General features: G+C 42.1%; 1 protein-coding gene across 3 annotated transcripts in view; it reads right to left on the minus strand.

Moving 5' to 3' along the window:
* LOC123999485 (paralemmin-2-like) overlaps positions 1-26967 on the minus strand; it is a 253939-nt gene that overhangs the window by 154340 nt on the left and 72632 nt on the right. The gene's annotated exons all lie outside the window — the stretch shown is intronic.

The following is a 26967-nucleotide window of genomic DNA, read 5'->3' on the forward strand; positions in this document are numbered from 1 at the left end:
AGAGAGAGAGAGAGAGAGAGAGAGAGAGTGAGACAGAGAGAGAGACAGAGACAGAGACAGAGACAGAGACAGAGACAGAGACAGAGAGAGAGAGACAGAGACAGAGACAGAGACAGAGACAGAGACAGAGACAGAGACAGAGACAGAGACAGAGACAGAGACAGAGACAGAGAGAGAGAGAGAGACAGAGACAGAGACAGAGACAGAGAGAGAGAGAGAGAGAGAGAGAGAGAGAGAGAGAGAGAGAGAGAGACAGAGACAGAGAGAGAGAGAGGGAGAGAGAGAGAGAGAGATGTTGTTCATACGATACAGTGTATAGGGAGAATCTAACCCCCCTTTCACCCCCCTCCCAGTTTTTCCACTACTTCAGTCATGTCATCAACATCAGTCTGCTAACCACATCTCTCAGGACAGGTTAACTGATCCCAATACAGACAGGACAGTTTAACTGATCCCAATACAGACAGGACAGATTAGACTGATCCCAATACAGACAGGACAGATTAGACTGATCCCAATACGGACAGGACAGATTAGACTGATCCCAATACAGACAGGACAGGTTAGACTGATCCCAATAAAGACAGGACAGGTTAGACGGATCCCAATACAGACAGGACAGGTTAGACTGATCCCAATAAAGACAGGACAGGTTAGACGGATCCCAATACAGACAGGACAGGATAGACTGATCCCATTAAAGACAGGACAGGTTAACTGATCCCAATACAGACAGGACAGGTTAGACTGATCCCAATACAGACAGGACAGGTTAGACTGATCCCAATACAGACAGGACAGGTTAGACTGATCCCAATACAGACAGGACAGGTTAACTTATCACAATACAGACAGGACAGGTTAGACTGATCCCAATACAGACAGGACAGGTTAGACTGATCTCAATAAAGACAGGACAGGTTAGACGGATCCCAATACAGACAGGACAGGATAGACTGATCCCATTAAAGACAGGACAGGTTAACTGATCCCAATACAGACAGGACAGGTTAGACTGATCCCAATACAGACAGGACAGGTTAGACTGATCCCAATACAGACAGGACAGGTTAGACTGATCCCAATACAGACAGGACAGGTTAGACTGATCCCAATACAGACAGGACAGGTTAACTTATCACAATACAGACAGGACAGGTTAGACTGGTCCCAATAAAGACAGGGAGTTGGAAGTCAGCGGAGGACAGTTATGATATTCATTATAACACAAAGAATGTCCGGCCTGTCCTCTCTAAGCATCCCAAACAGCCCTAACTGGTATCGGCTCAGGGCTGAAGGCCATGTTGGCCTCTTATCAACACATTCACAAGTTGATGGCCCCAAACGACAAGACTTAAATAGAAAGGGGACATGATATTCAGAAATCACTCAGAGAAGAGACAGACTGTGATGCAACGTATCCAGGCTGTGTTATCTGATATGTCTCAGAGAACTGCAGACACAACTGACCACTGGACAGGTTTCTTAGTGTCGTGTAGTGCTACAACAGACACTAACAACAGCCACAAACAACCGACACTAACCACAGACACTAACAACAGACACAACTGACCACTGGACAGGTTTCTCAGTGTAGTGCTACAATTGACACAAACAACAGACACTAACAACAGACACAAACAACCGGCACTAACCACAGACACAAACAACAGACACTAACAACAGACACTAACAACAGACACTAACAACAGACACAAACAACCGACACTAACCACAGACACAAACAACAGACACTAACAACAGACACTAACAACAGACACAAACAACCGACACTAACCACAGACACAAACAACAGACACTAACAACAGACACTAACCACAGACACTAACAACAGACACAACTGACCACTGGACAGGTTTCTCAGTGTAGTGCTACAATTGACACAAACAACAGACACTAGCAACAGACACAAACAACTGACACTAACCACAGACACAAACAACAGACACTAACAACAGACACTAACAACAGACACAAACAACCGACACTAACCACAGCCACAAACAACAGACACTAACAACAGACACAAACAACCGCCACTAACCACAGACACAAACAACAGACACAAACAACAGACACTAACAACAGACACAAACAACCGACACTAACCACAGACACAAACAACAGACACTCACAACAGACACAAACAACAGACACATACAACTGACACAAACAACTGACACAAACAACTGACACAGACAACTGACACAAACATCCTATCCAGGGACATCAAGCTGTCTAACAGAAACAGGAGATATGCCCCTTCCTCCCCACACTGTCTGTGTGGGTGGAACCATTTCAGATCGTCAGTGATGTGTACGCCGAGGAACTTGAAGCTTTCCACCTTCTCCACTGCTGTTCCATCGATGTGGATAGGGGGCGTGTTCCCTCTGCTGTCTCCACTGCTGTTCCATCGATGTGGATAGGGGGCGTGTTCCCTCTGCTGTCTCCACTGCTGTTCCATCGATGTGGATAGGGGGCGTGCTCCCTCTGCTGTCTCCACTGCTGTTCCATCGATGTGGATAGGGTGCGTGTTCCCTCTGCTGTCTCCACTGCTGTTCCATCGATGTGGATAGGGGGCGTGTTCCCTCTGCTGTCTCCACTGCTGTTCCATCGATGTGGATAGGGGGCGTGTTCCCTCTGCTGTCTCCACTGCTGTTCCATCAATGTGGATAGGGGCCGTGTTCCCTCTGCTGTCTCCACTGCTGTTCCATCGATGTGGATAGGGGGCGTGTTCCCTCTGCTGTCTCCACTGCTGTTCCATCGATGTGGATAGGGGCGTGTTCCCTCTGCTGTCTCCACTGCTGTTCCATCGATGTGGATAGGGGGCGTGCTCCCTCTGCTGTCTCCACTTGGGGTAGGCTACTATTGGACAGGGAACCCCTTGGGGTAGGCTACTATTGGACAGGGAACCCCTTGAGGTAGGCTACTATTGGACAGGGAACCCCTTGGGGTAGACTACTATTGGACAGTTCATGGCCTGTTTGTCGAAGGAACTTCCCCTGGTCAATCCATCCCTGCCTCTCAGATTTTACATGACATAAAAACACTGTTATTAGGAGAGTACAGCTCTTGTGATCGGCACATTTCAGTTGGTAGAGCATGGCGCTTGTAACGCCAGGGTAGTGGGTTCGATCCCCGGGACCACCCATACGTAGAATGTATGCACACATGACTGTAAGTCGCTTTGGATAAAAGCGTCTGCTAAATGGCATATATCTATCTATATATCTATCTATCTATCTATATCTATCTATATCTATCTATCTATCTATATATGATAAATAGGTCGATAACTTGCCTAGCCATCTACTTAATCGCTCTATCGATTTGACATCTGATCTAAAAAGTGACATGTCATTTTGACTACTGGGCCATTGTGTCAGAATATTTTGTTTGCACAATATGTTCATCTGATATCTACGTGATGTGAAATGCTGAACACATGCATAATATTAGCAGTGCCACACATTGATTCCTCTGCCACCAGTTTAGCCGGTGGATCCCCCAGTGACGTCACAGAGAACCTGCCAGACAGAGAACCTGCCAGACAGAGAACCTGCCAGACAGAGAAACTGCCAGACAGAGAAACTGCCAGACAGAGAACCTGCCAGACAGAGAAACTGCCAGACAGAGAAACTGCCAGACAGAAAAACTGCCAGACAGAGAACCTGCCAGACAGAGAACCTGCCAGACAGAGAAACTGCCAGACATTCAGAATGTCTCTTCAACATTAAAAAAGTAATTGTATTTTTTAATTTTTAATTTTATTTAATGAGGTGAAATGAGATTACTATTGGTTGTGAATAGGCTACTGGGTGGTTGTTGAGTTGTTTTGTGGAACAGCTGTGTTAGAATGTTTCATAAACACCCTTCATACTCCCTTCATACTCCCTTCATACTCCCTTCATACACCCTTCATACTCCCTTCATACTCCCTTCATACTCCCTTCATACTCCCTTCACACTCCCTTCATACACCCTTCATACTCCCTTCATACTCCCTTCATACTCCCTTCACACACCCTTCATACACCCTTCATACTCCCTTCACACACCCTTCATACACCCTTCATACTCCCTTCACACTCCCTTCATACTCCCTTTAACAGTGTTACTTACTTCTTTTTCCCTGTCTCTTACTGGGCTCCAACCATGACACACATTGACATCATGACCTCTGTCTCGCAGACACACATTGACATCATGACCTCTGTCTCGCAGACACACATTGACATCATGACCTCTGTCTCGCAGACACACATTGACATCATGACCTCTGTCTCGCAGACACACATTGACATCATGACCTCTGTCTCGCAGACACACATTGACATCATGACCTCTGTCTCCGACCTATGACCTCTGACCGCCAGCTCGACAACGTCTTAGTTAATTACGCTAACTAACGGTTAACGCTTCAAAAAACGGGAGTGGACACATTTCAATCTTGGGAGTGAGTTTAGAATGTTTACTCTGTTACACATTCTCTACGGCCCCACCCTTCAAACTAAACTATGTCTGGCAGGATGGCAGAGAAGGCCAAGAGTGTCAGCTGCTGCTAAAATTACCCCCTTTCCCATAACGCCTGCCGAATAGGCCCTTCTGCCCTGTCGCTCCCCGAGCCCAAAGACAAACCGAGGCTCTGTTGTGGACGGATGGGGGTGGGAGGGGGTTCTGACAAGGAGGCCAAGTAGCTGAAGTAATCTGTGACAACGTGTCAGACACCCAGGAGAAGAGAGGAGAGAGAGAGAGGCCTGCCTGTAGCTCCCCTGACCCCTCCTCCACTAAAACAGTGACCGGGCCAGTTACTGTAATTAGAACTATGGAGGGAGAGGAGCTCTTCACTGATTGGATCATGTGTAAAGCCGTAGAGTGGCCCAGTAATGATAACATAGATCTAGTCTCTTCCAAAAGCCGCTTCTGACTGAACCTGCTTTAAAATACTATGTGAAATCATTTCCAAAACGTTCTCTGTGCTGGAAAGAGCCTGTTGCAAGGAATCCAATTATATATTATTATATATTATTATATATATATTAATCCAATGGATATGTCACAGAAATGCAACCCCCGACATATCTGGCACTACAGCATAGTATTTGAACCCAGGACTGGCGTCCCAGCGGCCGGCCTGTGCTAGCGCTGTGCTTCTCTCCGACTGAGGTTCAGACTGAACAACAAAACACAGAGTAACTCCAACTCACTGCAACCCAAATGGCACCCTATCCACTTTATAGTACACTACTTTTGACCAGGGCCATTACGTAGTGCCCTATATAGGGCATAGGGTGCCATTCGGTACACACACCATGGGGTTTTAGGAAAAGTATGTTTTCAGGATACAAACAAGAGTTATAAAGGACACATTATGCTGCCTCTGCAGAGCTCTAGTGATTACATTATGCTGCCTCTGCAGAGCTCTAGTGATTACATTATGCTGCCTCTACAGAGCTCTAGTGATTACATTATGCTGCCTCTACAGAACTCTAGTGATTACATTATGCTGCCTCTACAGAGCTCTAGTGATTACATTATGCTGCCTCTACAGAGCTCTAGTGATTACATTATGCTGCCTCTGCAGAGCTCTAGTGATTACATTATGCTGCCTCTGCAGAGCTCTAGTGATTACATTATGCTGCCTCTGCAGAGCTCTAGTGATTACATTATGCTGCCTCTACAGAACTCTAGTGATTACATTATGCTGCCTCTACAGAACTCTAGTGATTACATTATGCTGCCTCTATAGAGCTCTAGTGATTACATTATGCTGCCTCTATAGAGTTCTAGTGATTACATTATGCTGCCTCTATAGAGCTCTAGTGATTACATTATGCTGCCTCTATAGAGCTCTAGTGATTACATTATGCTGCCTCTGCAGAGCTCTAGTGATTACATTATGCTGCCTCTGCAGAGCTCTAGTGATTACATTATGCTGCCTCTATAGAGTTCTAGTGATTACATTATGCTGCCTCTATAGAGCTCTAGTGATTACATTATGCTGCCTCTATAGAGCTCTAGTGATTACATTATGCTGCCTCTGCAGAGCTCTAGTGATTACATTATGCTGCCTCTGCAGAGCTCTAGTGATTACATTATGCTGCCTCTATAGAGTTCTAGTGATTACATTATGCTGCCTCTATAGAGCTCTAGTGATTACATTATGCTGCCTCTATAGAGCTCTAGTGATTACATTATGCTGCCTCTGCAGAGCTCTAGTGATTACATTATGCTGCCTCTGCAGAGCTCTAGTGATTACATTATGCTGCCTCTGCAGAGCTCTAGTGATTACATTATGCTGCCTCTACAGAGCTCTAGTGATTACATTATGCTGCCTCTACAGAACTCTAGTGATTACATTATGCTGCCTCTACAGAGCTCTAGTGATTACATTATGCTGCCTCTACAGAGCTCTAGTGATTACATTATGCTGCCTCTGCAGAGCTCTAGTGATTACATTATGCTGCCTCTGCAGAGCTCTAGTGATTACATTATGCTGCCTCTGCAGAGCTCTAGTGATTACATTATGCTGCCTCTACAGAACTCTAGTGATTACATTATGCTGCCTCTACAGAACTCTAGTGATTACATTATGCTGCCTCTATAGAGCTCTAGTGATTACATTATGCTGCCTCTATAGAGTTCTAGTGATTACATTATGCTGCCTCTATAGAGCTCTAGTGATTACATTATGCTGCCTCTATAGAGCTCTAGTGATTACATTATGCTGCCTCTGCAGAGCTCTAGTGATTACATTATGCTGCCTCTACAGAGCTCTAGTGATTACATTATGCTGCCTCTGCAGAGCTCTAGTGATTACATTATGCTGCCTCTGCAGAGCTCTAGTGATTAAATTATGCTGCCTCTGCAGAGCTCTAGTGATTACATTATGCTGCCTCTACAGAACTCTAGTGATTACATTATGCTGCCTCTACAGAGCTCTAGTGATTACATTATGCTGCCTCTATAGAGCTCTAGTGATTACATTATGCTGCCTCTATAGAGCTCTAGTGATTACATTATGCTGCCTCTATAGAGCTCTAGTGATTACATTATGCTGCCTCTATAGAGCTCTAGTGATTACATTATGCTGCCTCTGCAGAGCTCTAGTGATTACATTATGCTGCCTCTACAGAGCTCTAGTGATTACATTATGCTGCCTCTACAGAGCTCTAGTGATTACATTATGCTGCCTCTACAGAGCTCTAGTGATTACATTATGCTGCCTCTATAGAGCTCTAGTGATTACATTATGCTGCCTCTATAGAGCTCTAGTGATTACATTATGCTGCCTCTATAGAGCTCTAGTGATTACATTATGCTGCCTCTGCAGAGCTCTAGTGATTACATTATGCTGCCTCTGCAGAGCTCTAGTGATTACATTATGCTGCCTCTATAGAGCTCTAGTGATTACATTATGCTGCCTCTATAGAGCTCTAGTGATTACATTATGCTGCCTCTATAGAGCTCTAGTGATTACATTATGCTGCCTCTGCAGAGCTAGTGATTACATTATGCTGCCTCTACAGAGCTCTAGTGATTACATTATGCTGCCTCTACAGAGCTCTAGTGATTACATTATGCTGCCTCTACAGAGCTCTAGTGATTACATTATGCTGCCTCTATAGAGCTCTAGTGATTACATTATGCTGCCTCTATAGAGCTCTAGTGATTACATTATGCTGCCTCTATAGAGCTCTAGTGATTACATTATGCTGCCTCTGCAGAGCTCTAGTGATTACATTATGCTGTCTCTGCAGAGCTCTAGTGATTACATTATGCTGCCTCTGCAGAGCTCTAGTGATTACATTATGCTGCCTCTACAGAGCTCTAGTGATTACATTATGCTGCCTCTACAGAGCTCTAGTGATTACATTATGACGCCTCTACAGAGCTCTATGGATACTTCCTAAGGAAAGAAGGGGGAGGAGATGAGAGGGGACGAGGGGGACGAGAGAAGAGAAGGGTGGAGGAGAGGGGCAAGAGAGGAGAGGAAAGAGAGGAGAGGAAAGGGAGGAGAGGAGAGGAAAGGGAGGAGAGGAGAGGAAAGGGAGGCGCGGGAAGGGAAGAGAGTAAAGGCCGGGGAGAGAGGACAGGAGGAGGAGAGGAGAGGGGGAGGAGGAGAGAGGAGGGGGAGGAGGAGAGAGGAGGGGGAGGAGGAGAGAGAAGGGGGAGGAGGACAGGAGGGGGGGAGGAGGAGAGAGGAGGGGGAGGAGGAGAGAGGAGGGGGAGGAGGACAGGAGGAGGGGGAGGAGGAGAGAGGAGGGGGGGAGGAGGGAGAGAGGAGGGGGAGGAGGACAGGAGGAGGGGGAGGAGGAGAGAGGAGGGGGAGGAGGAGAGAGGAGGGGAGGAGGAGAGAGGAGGGGGAGGAGGAGCGAGGAGGGGGGAGGAGGACAGGAGGGGGGGAGGAGGAGAGAGGAGGGGGAGGAGAAGAGAGGAGGGGGAGGAGGAGCGAGGAGGGGGAGGAGGACAGGAGGAGGGGGAGGAGGAGAGAGGAGGGGGAGGAGGAGAGAGGAGGGGGAGGAGGACAGGAGGAGGGGAGGAGGAGAGAGGAGGGGGAAGAGGAGAGAGGAGGGGGGAGGAGGAGAGGAGGGGGGGAGGAGGACAGGATGATGCGGAGAAGGAGAGAGGAGGGGGAGGAGGAGAGAGGAGGGGGAGGAGGGAGAGGAGGAGGGGGAGGAGGAGAGAGGAGGGGGAGGAGGAGAGAGGAGGGGGAGGAGGAGAGGAGGAGGGGGAGGAGGAGAGAGGAGGGGGAGGAGGGGAGGGGAGGAGGAGGAGGAGGAGGGGAGGAGGACAGGAGGAGGGGGAGGAGGAGAGAGGAGGGGGAGGAGGAGAGGAGGAGGGGAGGAGGACAGGAGGAGGGGGAGGGGGAGAGAGGAGGGGGAGGAGGAGGAGAGAGGAGGGGGGAGGAGGAGAGGAGGAGGGGAGGATGACAGGAGGAGGGGGGGAGGAGGAGAGGAGAGGGGAGTGGAGTGAGAAGAGAGGAGTGGGAAGAGGGGAGGGGAGGAAAGGAAAGGAGGGGGAGGAAAGGAGAGTGCAATTCCTAAACCATAACAAACCTGAAAAGTATGAATGGAAACTATCATGTATGACAACAGCCAGTCGGTCTTCCCTTTCGTTGTGGATCAAATCTAGCCTCATAAAGGGCTACTATTATACTCTCTCTCTCTCTCTCTCTCTCTCTCTCTCTCTCTCTCTCTCTCTCTCTCTCTCTCTCTCTCTCTCTCTCTCTCTCTCTCTCTCTCTCTCTCTCTCTCTCTCTCTCTCTCTCTCTCTCTCTCTCTCTCTCTCTCTGTCTTTCTCTCTCTCTCTCTCTCTCTGTCTCTCTCTCTCTCTCTCTCTCTCTCTCTCTCTCTCTCTCTCTCTCTCTCTCTCTCTCTCTCTCTCTCTCTCTCTCTCTCTCTCTCTGTCTCTGTCTCTCTCTCTCTCTCTCTCTCTCTCTCTCTCTCTCTCTCTCTCTCTCTCTCTCTCTCTCTCTCTCTCTCTCTCTCTCTCTCTCTCTCTCTCTCTCTCTCTCTCTCTCTCTCTCTGTCTTTCTTCCCCTTCTCTGCTTGAATGGTATGCTTCCCAAATGACAACCCTATTCCCTATATAGTGCACTACTTTAGACCAGAGCCCTATGGAACCCTATTCCCTATATATAGTGCACTACTTTAGATCAGAGCCCTATGGAACACTATTCCCTATATAGTGCACTACTTTAGACCAGAGCCCAATGGAACCCTATTCCCTATATAATAGGGCTCTGGTTAGTATATAGGGCTCTGGTTAGTTAGTACTTTTGGCGATTACAGCTGTGAGTCTTTCTGGGTAAGTCTCTAAGAGCTGTGAGTCTTTCTGGGTAAGTCTCTAAGAGCTGTGAGTCTTTCTGGGTAAGTCTCTAAGAGCTGTGAGTCTTTCCTGGTAAGTCTCTGAGAGCTGTGAGTCTTTATGGGTAAGTCTCTAAGAGCTGTGAGTCTTTCTGGGTAAGTCTCTAAGAGCTGTGAGTCTTTCTGGGTAAGTCTCTAAGAGCTGTGAGTCTTTCTGGGTAAGTCTCTAAGAGCTGTGCGTCTTTCTGGGTAAGTCTCTAAGAGCTGTGAGTCCTTCTGGGTAAGTCTCTAAGAGCTGTGAGTCTCTCTGGGTAAGTCTCTAAGAGCTGTGAGTCTTTCTGGTTAAGTCTCTAAGAGCTGTGAGTCCTTCTGGGTAAGTCTCTAAGAGTGATTACAGCTGTGAGTCTTTCTGGGTAAGTCTCTAAGAGCTGTGAGTCCTTCTGGGTAAGTCTCTAAGAGTGATTACAGCTGTGAGTCTTTCTGGTTAAGTCTCTAAGAGCTGTGAGTCTTTCTGGGTAAGTCTCTGAGAGCTGTGAGTCTTTCTGGGTAAGTCTCTACAAGCTGTGAGTCTTTCTGGGTAAGTCTCTAAGAGCTGTGAGTCTTTCTGGGTAAGTCTCTAAGAGCTGTGAGTCTTTCTGGGTAAGTCTCTGAGAGCTGTGAGTCTTTATGGGTAAGTCTCTAAGAGCTGTGAGTCTTTCTGGGTAAGTCTCTAAGAGCTGTGAGTCTTTCTGGGTAAGTCTCTAAGAGCTGTGAGTCTTTCTGGGTAAGTCTCTAAGAGCTGTGAGTCCTTCTGGGTAAGTCTCTAAGAGTGATTACAGCTGTGAGTCTTTCTGGGTAAGTCTCTAAGAGCTGTGAGTCTTTCTGGGTAAATCTCTGAGAGCTGTGAGTCTTTCTGGGTAAGTCTCTACAAGCTGTGAGTCTTTCTGGGTAAGTCTCTAAGAGCTGTGAGTCTTTCTGGGTAAGTCTCTAAGAGCTGTGAGTCTTTCTGGGTAAGTCTCTAAGAGCTGTGATTCTTTCTGGGTAAGTCTCTGAGAGCTGTGAGTCTTTCTGGGTAAGTCTCTACAAGCTGTGAGTCTTTCTGGGTAAGTCTCTAAGAGCTGTGAGTCTTTCTGGGTAAGTCTCTGAGAGCTGTGAGTCTTTCTGGGTAAGTCTCTGAGAGCTGTGAGTCTTTCTGGGTAAGTCTCTGAGAGCTGTGAGTCTTTCTGGGTAAGTCTCTAAGAGCTGTGAGTCTTTCTGGGTAAGTCTCTGAGAGCTTTCCACACCTGGATAGTGCAACATTTGACCATTAATCTTTTAAACATTCTCCAAGCTCTGTCAAATTGGTTGATGGTCATTGTCAGACAGCAATTTCCAGGTCTTGCCGTAGATTCTAAAGTAGGTTTAAGTCAAAATAGTAACTCGGCCACTCAAACATTAACTGTCTTCTTCCTGTAAGTAACTCAAGTGTAGATTATGAATTGTTTTTTTTAGGTTGTTGACCTGCTTGAAAGGTGAATTCATCTCCCAGTGTCTGGTGGAAAGCAGACTGAACCAGGTATTCCGCTAGGATTTTGCCTGTGCTTAGCTCCATTCCCTATCTTTTTTTATCCTGAAAAAAGTAGAGAACGATTACAAGCATACCCACGATGCTTGAAAATATGATGAGAGGTACTCAGTAATGGGTTGTCTTGGATTTGTCCCAAACATAACACTTTGAACTGAGGACAAAGAGTTAATTGCTTTCACACATTCTTTGCGGTATTGCTGTTGTGCCGTCCAAACAGGATGTTGATGCACAACTCAGAATGGGAAGTAACAACCAGGGCTGGGAATGGGAAGTAACAACTAGAGCTGGGAATGGGAAGTAACAACCAGGGCTGGGAATGGGAAGTAACAACTAGGACTGGGAATGGGAAGTAACAACTAGAGCTGGGAATGGGAAGTAACAACTAGGGCTGGGAATGGGAAGTAACAACTAGGACTGGGAATGGGAAGTAACAACTAGAGCTGGGAATGGGAAGTAACAACTAGGGCTGGGAATGGGAAGTAACAACTAGGGCTGGGAATGGGAAGTAACAACTAGGGCTGGGAATGGGAAGTAACAACTAGAGCTGGGAATGGGAAGTAACAACTAGGGCTGGGAATGGGAAGTAACAACTAGGACTGGGAATGGGAAGTAACAACTAGAGCTGGGAATGGGAAGTAACAACTAGGGCTGGGAATGGGAAGTAACAACTAGGGCTGGGAATGGGAAGTAACAACTAGGGCTGGGAATGGGAAGTAACAACTAGGGCTGGGAATGGGAAGTAACAACTAGGGCTGGGAATGGGAAGTAACAACTAGGGCTGGGAATGGGAAGTAACAACTAGGGCTGGGAATGGGAAGTAACAACTAGGGCTGGGAATGGGAAGTAACAACTAGGGCTGGGAATGGGAAGTAACAACTAGGGCTGGGAATGGGAAGTAACAACTAGGGCTGGGAATGGGATGTAACAACTAAGACTGGGAATGGGAAGTAACAACTAGGACTGGGAATGGGAAGTAACAACTAGGACTGGGAATGGGAAGTAACAACTAGGGCTGGGAATGGGATGTAACAACTAGGACTGGGAATGGGAAGTAACAACTAGGGCTGGGAATGGGAAGTAACAACTAGGGCTGGGAATGGGAAGTAACAACTAGGACTGGGAATGGGAAGTAACAACTAGGGCTGGGAATGGGAAGTACCAACTAGGACTGGGAATGGGAAGTAACAACTAGGACTGGGAATGGGAAGTAACAACTAGGGCTGGGAATGGGAAGTAACAACTAAGACTCAGAATGGGAAGTAACAACTAGGGCTGGGAATGGGAAGTAACAACTAGGGCTGGGAATGGAAAGTAACAACTAGGGTGAGAAGTAACAACTAGGGCTGGGAATGGGAAGTAACAACTAGGACTGGGAATGGGAAGTAACAACTAGGGCTGGGAATGGGAAGTAACAACTAGGGCTGGGAATGGGAAGTAACAACTAGGGCTGGGAATGGAAAGTAACAACTAGGGTGAGAAGTAACAACTAGGGCTGGGAATGGGAAGTAACAACTAGGGCTGGGAATGGGAAGTAACAACTAGGGCTGGGAATGGGAAGTAACAACTAGGGCTGGGAATGGGAAGTAACAACTAGGGCTGGGAATGGGAAGTAACAACTAGGGCTGGGAATGGGAAGTAACAACTAGGGCTGGGAATGGAAAGTAACAACTAGGGTGAGAAGTAACAACTAGGGCTGGGAATGGGAAGTAACAACTAGGGCTGGGAATGGGAAGTACCAACTAGGACTGGGAATGGGAGGTAACAACTAGGGCTGGGAATGGGAAGTAACAACTATGGCTGGGAATGGGAAGTAACAACTAGGACTGGGAATGGGAAGTAACAACTAGGGCTGGGAATGGGACGTAACAACTAGGGCTGGGAATGGGAAGTAACAACTAGGGCTGGGAATGGGACGTAACAACTAGGGCTGGGAATGGGAAGTAACAACTAGGACTGGGAATGGGAAGTAACAACTAGGGCTGGGAATGGGAAGTAACAACTATGGCTGGGAATGGGAAGTAACAACTAGGACTGGGAATGGGAAGTAACAACTAGGGCTGGGAATGGGACGTAACAACTAGGGCTGGGAATGGGAAGTAACAACTAGGGCTGGGAATGGGAAGTAACAACTAGGACTGGGAATGGGAAGTAACAACTAGGGCTGGGAATGGGACGTAACAACTAGGGCTGGGAATGGGACGTAACAACTAGGGCTGGGAATGGGAAGTAACAACTAGGACTGGGAATGGGAAGTAACAACTAGGGCTGGGAATGGGAAGTAACAACTATGGCTGGGAATGGGAAGTAACAACTAGGACTGGGAATGGGAAGTAACAACTAGGGCTGGGAATGGGACGTAACAACTAGGGCTGGGAATGGGAAGTAACAACTAGGGCTGGGAATGGGACGTAACAACTAGGGCTGGGAATGGGAAGTAACAACTAGGACTGGGAATGGGAAGTAACAACTAGGGCTGGGAATGGGAAGTAACAACTAGGGCTGGGAATGGGAAGTAACAACTAGGGCTGGGAATGGGAAGTAACAACTAGGGCTGGGAATGGAAAGTAACAACTAGGGTGAGAAGTAACAACTAGGGCTGGGAATGGGAAGAAACAACCAGGGCTGGGAATGGGAAGTAACAACTAGGGCTGGGAATGGGAAGTAACAACTAGGACTGGGAATGGAAAGTAACAACTAGGGTGAGAAGTAACAACTAGGGCTGGGAATGGGAAGTAACAACTAGGACTGGGAAAGGGAAATAACAACTAGGGCTGGGAATGGGAAGTAACAACTAGGGCTGGGAATAGGATGAAACAACTAGGGCTGGGAATGGGAAGTAACAACTAGGACTGGGAACGGAATGTAACAACTAAGGTGAGAAGTAACAACTAGGACTGGGAATGGGAAGTAACAACTAGGACTGGGAATGGGAAGTAACAACTAGGGCTGGGAATGGGAAGTAACAACTAGGGCTGGGAATGGGAAGTAACAACTAGGACTGGGAATGGGAAGTAACAACTAGGGCTGGGAATGGGAAGTAACAACTAGGACTGGGAATGGGAAGTAACAACTAGGACTGGGAATGGGAAGTAACAACTAGGACTGGGAATGGGAAGTAACAACTAGGACTGGGAATGGGAAGTAACAACTAGAGCTGGGAATGGGAAGTAACAACTAGGACTGGGAATGGGAAGTAACAACTAAGACTCAGAATGGGAAGTAACAACTAGGACTGGGAATGGGAAGTAACAACTAGGACTGGGAATGGGAAGTAACAACTAAGACTCAGAATGGGAAGTAACAACTAGGACTGGGAATGGGAAGTAACAACTAGGACTGGGAATGGGATGTAACAACTAGGACTGGGAATGGGAAGTAACAACTAGGACTGGGAATGGGAAGTAACAACTAGGACTGGGAATGGGAAGTAACAACTAGGACTGGGAATGGGAAGTAACAACTAGGACTGGGAATGGGAAGTAACAACTAGGACTGGGAAATGGAATGTAACAACTAGGGTGAGAAGTAACAACTAGGACTGGGAATGGGAAGTAACAACTAGGACTGGGAATGGGAAGTAACAACTAGGGCTGGGAATGGGAAGTAACAACTAGGGCTGGGAATGGGAAGTAACAACTAGGGCTGGGAATGGGAAGTAACAACTAGGGCTGGGAATGGGAAGTAACAACTAGGACTGGGAATGGGAAGTAACAACTAGGACTGGGAATGGGAAGTAACAACTAGAGCTGGGAATGGGAAGTAACAACTAGGACTGGGAATGGGAAGTAACAACTAAGACTCAGAATGGGAAGTAACAACTAGGACTGGGAATGGGAAGTAACAACTAAGACTCAGAATGGGAAGTAACAACTAGGACTGGGAATGGGAAGTAACAACTAGAGCTGGGAATGGGAAGTAACAACTAGGGCTGGGAATGGGAAGTAACAACTAAGACTCAGAATGGGAAGTAACAACTAGGACTGGGAATGGGAAGTAACAACTAGGACTGGGAATGGGATGTAACAACTAGGACTGGGAATGGGAAGTAACAACTAAGACTCAGAATGGGAAGTAACAACTAGGACTGGGAATGGGAAGTAACAACTAGGACTGGGAATGGGAAGTAACAACTAAGACTCAGAATGGGAAGTAACAACTAGGACTGGGAATGGGAAGTAACAACTAGGACTGGGAATGGGATGTAACAACTAGGACTGGGAATGGGAAGTAACAACTAGGACTGGGAATGGGAAGTAACAACTAGGACTGGGAATGGGAAGTAACAACTAGGACTGGGAATGGGAAGTAACAACTAGGACTGGGAATGGGAAGTAACAACTAGGACTGGGAATGGGAAGTAACAACTAGGACTGGGAATGGGAAGTAACAACTAGGGCTGGGAATGGGAAGTAACAACTAGGACTGGGAATGGGAAGTAACAATTAGGACTGGGAATGGGAAGTAACAACTAGGACTGGGAATGGGAAGTAACAACTAGGATTGGGAATGGGAAGTAACAACTAGGACTGGGAATGGGAAGTAACAACTAGGACTGGGAATGGGAAGTAACAACTAGGACTGGGAACGGCCAAGAACCTCCACATGAGGAATACAGGAACGTCAACATACCATATTATCACCACACCATATTATCACCACACCATATTATCACCACACCATATTATCACCATACCATATTATCACCAGACCATATTATCACCATACCATATTATCACCACACCATATTATCACCACACCATATTATCACCATACCATATTATCACCATACCATATTATCACCACACCATATTATCACCATACCATATTATCACCATACCATATTATCACCACACCATATTATCACCATACCATATTATCACCACACCATATTATCACCACACCATATTATCACCACACCATATTATCACCATACCATATTATCACCACACCATATTATCACCATACCATATTATCACCACACCATATTATCACCACACCATATTATCACCACACCATATTATCACCACACCATATTATCACCATACCATATTATCACCACACCATATTATCACCACACCATATTATCACCACACCATATTATCACCATACCATATTATCACCAGACCATATTATCACCATACCATATTATCACCACACCATATTATCACCACACCATATTATCACCATACCATATTATCACCATACCATATTATCACCACACCATATTATCACCATACCATATTATCACCACACCATATTATCACCATACCATATTATCACCACACCATATTATCACCACACCATATTATCACCACACCATATTATCACCATACCATATTATCACCACACCATATTATCACCATACCATATTATCACCACACCATATTATCACCACACCATATTATCACCACACCATATTATCACCACACCATATTATCACCACACCATATTATCACCACACCATATTATCACCATACCATATTATCACCACACCATATTATCACCATACTGAGAGACCTCACCATACCATATTATCACCACACCATATTATCACCATACCATATTATCACCACACCATATTATCACCACACCATATTATCACCACACCATATTATCACCACACCATATTATCACCATACCATATTATCACCAGACCATATTATCACCATACCATATTATCACCACACCATATTATCACCACACCATATTATCACCATACCATATTATCACCATACCATATTATCACCACACCATATTATCACCATACCATATTATCACCATACCATATTATCACCACACCATATTATCACCACACCATATTATCACCACACCATATTATCACCACACCATATTATCACCACACCATATTATCACCATACCATATTATCACCACACCATATTATCACCATACCATATTATCACCACACCATATTATCACCACACCATATTATCACCACGCCATATTATCACCACACCATATTATCACCATACCATATTATCACCACACCATATTATCACCATACTGAGAGACCTCACCATACCATATTATCACTATACCATATTATCACCATACTGAGAGACCATACCATATTATCACCACACCATATTATCACCATACCATATTATCACCATACCATATTATCACCATACCATATTATCACCAGACCATATTATCACCACACCATATTATCACCATACCATATTATCACTATACCATATTATCACCATACCATATTATCACCATACCATATTATCACTATACCATATTATCACCATACCATATTATCACCATACCATATTATCACCAGACCATATTATCATCATACTGAGAGACGTCACCATACCATATTATCACTATACCATATTATCACCATACTGAGAGACCATATCATATTATCACCATACCATATTATCACCATACCATATTATCACCATACCATATTATCACCATACCATATTATCACCATACCATATTATCACTATACCATATTATCACCATACTGAGAGACCTCACCATACCATATTATCACTATACCATATTATCACCATACTGAGAGACCATACCATATTATCACCATACCATATTATCACCATACCATATTATCACCATACCATATTATCACCATACCATATTATCACCATACCATATTATCACTATACTATATTATCACCATACCATATTATCACCATACCATATTATCACCATACTGAGAGACCTCACAATACCATATTATCACCATAATGAGAGACCTCACCATACCATATTATCACCATACTATATTATCACCATACCATATTATCACCATACTGAGAGACCTCACCATACCATATTATCACCATACCATATTATCACTATACCATATTATCACCATACCATATTATCACTATACCATATTATCACCATAATGAGAGACCTCACCATACCATATTATCACCATACTATATTATCACCATACCATATTATCACCATACTGAGAGACCTCACCATACCATATTATCACCATACCATATTATCACTATACCATATTATCACCATACTGAGAGACCTCACCATACCATATTATCACTATACCATATTATCACCATACTGAGAGACCTCACCATACCATATTATCACTATACCATATTATCACCATACTGAGAGACCTCACCATACCATATTATCACCATACCATATTATCACTATACCATATTATCACCATACCATATTATCACCATACTATATTATCACTATACTATATTATCACCATACCATATTATCACCATACTGAGAGACCTCACCATACCATATTATCACCATACCATATTATCACCATACCATATTATCACCATACCATATTAACACCATACAATATTATCACCATACTGAGGGACCTCACCATACCATATTATCACCATACCATATTATCACCATACTATATTATCACCTCACCATATTATCACCATACCATATTATCACTATACCATATTATCACCATACTGAGAGACCTCACCATACCATATTATCACCATACTATATTATCACCATACTATATTATCACCATACCATATTATCACCATACTGAGAGACCTCACCATACCATATTATCACCATACCATATTATCACCATACCATATTATCACCACACCATATTATCACCATAACATATTATCACCATACCATATTATCACCATACTGAGAGACCTCACCATACCATATTATCACCATACCATATTATCACCACACCATATTATCACCATAACATATTATCACCATACTGAGAGACCTCACCATACCATATTATCACCATACCATATTATCACCACACCATATTATCACCATAACATATTATCACCATACCATATTATCACCATACTGAGAGACCTCACCATACCATATTATCACCATACCATATTATCACTATACCATATTATCAACATACTGAGAGACCTCACCATACCATATTATCACCATACTGAGAGACCTCACCATACCATATTATCACCATACCATATTATCACCATACCATATTATCACCATACCATATTATCACTATACCATATTATCACCATACTGAGAGACCTCACCATACCATATTATCACCATACTGAGAGACCTCACCGTACCATATTATCACCATACTGAGAGACCTCACTATACCATATTATCACCATACTGAGAGACCTCACCATACCATATTATCACCATACCATATTTCACCATACCATATTATCACCACACCATATTATCACTATACCATATTATCACCATACTGAGAGACCTCACCATACCATATTATCACCTCACTATATTATCACCATACTGAGAGACCTCACCATACCATGTTATCACCATACCATATTATCACCATAATGAGAGACCTCACCATACCATATTATCACCATACTATATTATCACCATACCATATTATCACCATACTGAGAGACCTCACCATACCATATTATCACCATACCATATTATCACTATACCATATTATCACCATACTGAGAGACCTCACCATACCATATTATCACTATACCATATTATCACCATACTGAGAGACCTCACCATACCATATTATCACTATACCATATTATCACCATACTGAGAGACCTCACCATACCATATTATCACCATACCATATTATCACCATACCATATTATCACCATACCATATTAACACCATACAATATTACCATACTGAGGGACCATACCATATTATCACCATACTGAGGACCTCACCACCATATTATCACCATACCATATTATCACCATACTATATTATCACCTCACCATATTATCACCATACCATATTATCACTATACCATATTATCACCATACTGAGAGACCTCACCATACCATATTATCACCATACTATATTATCACCATACTATATTATCACCATACCATATTATCACCATACTGAGAGACCTCACCATACCATATTATCACCATACCATATTATCACCATACCATATTATCACCACACCATATTATCACCATAACATATTATCACCATACCATATTATCACCATACTGAGAGACCTCACCATACCATATTATCACCATACCATATTATCACCACACCATATTATCACCATAACATATTATCACCATACTGAGAGACCTCACCATACCATATTATCACCATACCATATTATCACCACACCATATTATCACCATAACATATTATCACCATACCATATTATCACCATACTGAGAGACCTCACCATACCATATTATCACCATACCATATTATCACCATACCATATTATCACTATACCATATTATCAACATACTGAGAGACCTCACCATACCATATTATCACCATACTGAGAGACCTCACCATACCATATTATCACCATACCATATTATCACCATACCATATTATCACCAAACCATATTATCACCATACTGAGAGACCTCACCATACCATATTATCACCATACCATATTATCACCATACCATATTAACACCACACCATATTATCACCATACCATATTATCACCATACTGAGAGACCTCACCATACCATATTATCACCATACCATATTATCACCATACCATATTATCACCATACCATATTATCACCATACTGAGAGACCTCACCATACCATATTATCACCATACTGAGAGACCTCACTATACCATATTATCAACATACTGAGAGACCTCACCATACCATATTATCACCATACTGAGACCTCACCATACCATATTATCACCTCACTATATTATCACCATACTGAGGGACCTAACCATACCATATTATCACCATACTATATTATCACCATACTGAGAGACCTCACCATACCATATTATCACCATACTGAGAGTCCTCACCATACCATATTATCACCATACCATATTATCACCATACCATATTATCACTATACCATATTATCACCATACCATATTATCACTACACCATATTATCACCATACTGAGAGACCTCACCATACCATATTATCACTATACCATATTATCACCATACTATATTATCACCATACTGAGAGACCTCACCATACCATATTATCACCATACTATATTATCACCATACTGAGAGACCTCACCATACCATATTATCACCATACCATATTATCACCATACCATATTATCACTATACCATATTATCACCATACCATATTATCACCATAATGAGAGACCTCACCATACCATATTATCACCATACTATATTATCACCATACCATATTATCACCATACTGAGAGACCTCACCATACCATATTATCACCATACCATATTATCACTATACCATATTATCACTATACCATATTATCACCATAATGAGAGACCTCACCATACCATATTATCACCATACTGAGAGACCTCACCATACCATATTATCACCATACCATATTATCACCATACCATATTATCACTATACCATATTATCACCATACTGAGAGACCTCACCATACCATATTATCACCATACCATATTATCACTACACCATATTATCACCATACTGAGAGACCTCACCATACCATATTATCACCATACCATATTATCACTATACGATATTATCACCATACCATATTATCACTATACCATATTATCACCATACCATATTATCACCATACCATATTATCACTATACCATATTATCACCATACTGAGAGACCTCACCATACCATATTATCACCATACTGAGAGACCTCACCGTACCATATTATCACCATACTGAGAGACCTCACTATACCATATTATCACCATACTGAGAGACCTCACCATACCATATTATCACCATACCATATTATCACCATACCATATTATCACCACACCATATTATCACTATACCATATTATCACCATACTGAGAGACCTCACCATACCATATTATCACCTCACTATATTATCACCATACTGAGGGACCTAACCATACCATATTATCACCATACCATATTATCACCATACCATATTGTCACCATACCATATTATCACTATACTATATTATCACCATACTATATTATCACCATACCATATTATCACCAAACCATATTATCACTATACTATATTATCACCATACCATATTATCACCATACTGAGAGACCTCACCATACCATATTATCACCATACCATATTATCACCATACCATATTATCACCATACCATATTATCACCATACCATATTATCACCATACTGAGAGACCTCACCATACCATATTATCACTATACCATATTATCACCATACTGAGAGACCTCACCATACCATATTATCACCATACCATATTATCACTATACCATATTATCACCATACCATATTATCACCATACTATATTATCACTATACTATATTATCACCATACCATATTATCACCATACTGAGAGACCTCACCATACCATATTATCACCATACCATATTATCACCATACCATATTATCACCATACCATATTATCACCATACCATATTAACACCATACAATATTATCACCATACTGAGGGACCTCACCATACCATATTATCACCATACCATATTATCACCATACTATATTATCACCTCACCATATTATCACCATACCATATTATCACTATACCATATTATCACCATACTGAGAGACCTCACCATACCATATTATCACCATACTATATTATCACCATACTATATTATCACCATACCATATTATCACCATACTGAGAGACCTCACCATACCATATTATCACCATACCATATTATCACCATACCATATTATCACCACACCATATTATCACCATAACATATTATCACCATACCATATTATCACCATACTGAGAGACCTCACCATACCATATTATCACCATACCATATTATCACCACACCATATTATCACCATAACATATTATCACCATACCATATTATCACCATACTGAGAGACCTCACCATAACATATTATCACCATACCATATTATCACCATACCATATTATCACTATACCATATTATCACCATACCATATTATCACCATACTGAGAGACCTCACCACACTATATTATCACCATACCATATTATCACCATACCATATTATCACCACACCATATTATCACCATAACATATTATCACCATACCATATTATCACCATACTGAGAGACCTCACCATACCATATTATCACCATACCATATTATCACCACACCATATTATCACCATAACATATTATCACCATACCATATTATCACCATACTGAGAGACCTCACCATACCATATTATCACCATACCATATTATCACTATACCATATTATCAACATACTGAGAGACCTCACCATACCATATTATCACCATACTGAGAGACCTCACCATACCATATTATCACCATACCATATTATCACCATACCATATTATCAGCATACCATATTATCACCATACTGAGAGACCTCACCATACCATATTATCACCATACCATATTATCACCATACCATATTATCACCATACCATATTATCACCACACCATATTATCACCATACCATATTATCACCATACTGAGAGACCTCACCATACCATATTATCACCATACCATATTATCACCATACCATATTATCACCATACCATATTATCACCTTACTGAGAGACCTCACCATACCATATTATCACCATACTGAGAGACCTCACCATACCATATTATCACCATACTGAGAGACCTCACTATACCATATTATCACCATACTGAGAGACCTCACCATACCATATTATCACCATACTGAGACCTCACCATACCATATTATCACCTCACTATATTATCACCATACTGAGGGACCTAACCATACCATATTATCACCATACTATATTATCACCATACTGAGAGACCTCACCATACCATATTATCACCATACTGAGAGTCCTCACCATACCATATTATCACCATACCATATTATCACCATACCATATTATCACTATACCATATTATCACCATACCATATTATCACTACACCATATTATCACCATACTGAGAGACCTCACCATACCATATTATCACTATACCATATTATCACCATACTATATTATCACCATACTGAGAGACCTCACCATACCATATTATCACCATACTATATTATCACCATACTGAGAGACCTCACCATACCATATTATCACCATACCATATTATCACCATACCATATTATCACTATACCATATTATCACCATACCATATTATCACCATAATGAGAGACCTCACCATACCATATTATCACCATACTATATTATCACCATACCATATTATCACCATACTGAGAGACCTCACCATACCATATTATCACCATACCATATTATCACTATACCATATTATCACCATACCATATTATCACTATACCATATTATCACCATAATGAGAGACCTCACCATACCATATTATCACCATACTGAGAGACCTCACCATACCATATTATCACCATACCATATTATCACCATACCATATTATCACTATACCATATTATCACCATACTGAGAGACCTCACCATACCATATTATCACCATACCATATTATCACTACACCATATTATCACCATACTGAGAGACCTCACCATACCATATTATCACCATACCATATTATCACTATACCATATTATCACCATACCATATTATCACTATACCATATTATCACCATACCATATTATCACCATACTATATTATCACTATACTATATTATCACCATACCATATTATCACCATACTGAGAGACCTCACCATACCATATTATCACCATACCATATTATCACCATACCATATTATCACCATACCATATTATCACCATACCATATTAACACCATACAATATTATCACCATACTGAGGGACCTCACCATACCATATTATCACCATACCATATTATCACCATACTATATTATCACCTCACCATATTATCACCATACCATATTATCACTATACCATATTATCACCATACTGAGAGACCTCACCATACCATATTATCACCATACTATATTATCACCATACTATATTATCACCATACCATATTATCACCATACTGAGAGACCTCACCATACCATATTATCACCATACCATATTATCACCATACCATATTATCACCACACCATATTATCACCATAACATATTATCACCATACCATATTATCACCATACTGAGAGACCTCACCATACCATATTATCACCATACCATATTATCACCACACCATATTATCACCATAACATATTATCACCATACCATATTATCACCATACTGAGAGACCTCACCATAACATATTATCACCATACCATATTATCACCATACCATATTATCACTATACCATATTATCACCATACCATATTATCACCATACACCTATCACCATATTATCACCATACCATATTATCACCTGAGAGACCTCACCACACTATATTATCACCATACCATATTATCACCATACCATATTATCACCACACCATATTATCACCATAACATATTATCACCATACCATATTATCACCATACTGAGAGACCTCACCATACCATATTATCACCATACCATATTATCACCACACCATATTATCACCATAACATATTATCACCATACCATATTATCACCATACTGAGAGACCTCACCATACCATATTATCACCATACCATATTATCACTATACCATATTATCAACATACTGAGAGATCACCATACCATATTATCACCATACTGAGAGACCTCACCATACCATATTATCACCATACCATATTATCACCATACCATATTATCACCATACCATATCACCATACCATATTATCACCATACTGAGAGACCTCACCATACCATATTATCACCATACCATATTATCACCATACCATATTATCAACATACAGAGACCTCACCATACCATATTATCACCATACTGAGAGACCTCACCATACCATATTATCACCATACCATATTATCACCATACCATATTATCACCATACCATATTATCACCATACTGAGAGACCTCACCATACCATATTATCACCATACCATATTATCACCATACCATATTATCACCATACCATATTATCACCACACCATATTATCACCATACCATATTATCACCATACTGAGAGACCTCACCATACCATATTATCACCATACCATATTATCACCATACCATATTATCACCATACCATATTATCACCTTACTGAGAGACCTCACCATACCATATTATCACCATACTGAGAGACCTCACCATACCATATTATCACCATACTGAGAGACCTCACTATACCATATTATCACCATACTGAGAGACCTCACCATACCATATTATCACCATACTGAGACCTCACCATACCATATTATCACCTCACTATATTATCACCATACTGAGGGACCTAACCATACCATATTATCACCATACTATATTATCACCATACTGAGAGACCTCACCATACCATATTATCACCATACTGAGAGTCCTCACCATACCATATTATCACCATACCATATTATCACCATACCATATTATCACTATACCATATTATCACCATACCATATTATCACTACACCATATTATCACCATACTGAGAGACCTCACCATACCATATTATCACTATACCATATTATCACCATACTATATTATCACCATACTGAGAGACCTCACCATACCATATTATCACCATACTATATTATCACCATACTGAGAGACCTCACCATACCATAT

This window comes from Oncorhynchus gorbuscha, linkage group LG16 (assembly GCF_021184085.1).
Source record: "Oncorhynchus gorbuscha isolate QuinsamMale2020 ecotype Even-year linkage group LG16, OgorEven_v1.0, whole genome shotgun sequence".
In the NCBI taxonomy this organism is placed as follows: Eukaryota; Metazoa; Chordata; class Actinopteri; order Salmoniformes; family Salmonidae; genus Oncorhynchus; species Oncorhynchus gorbuscha.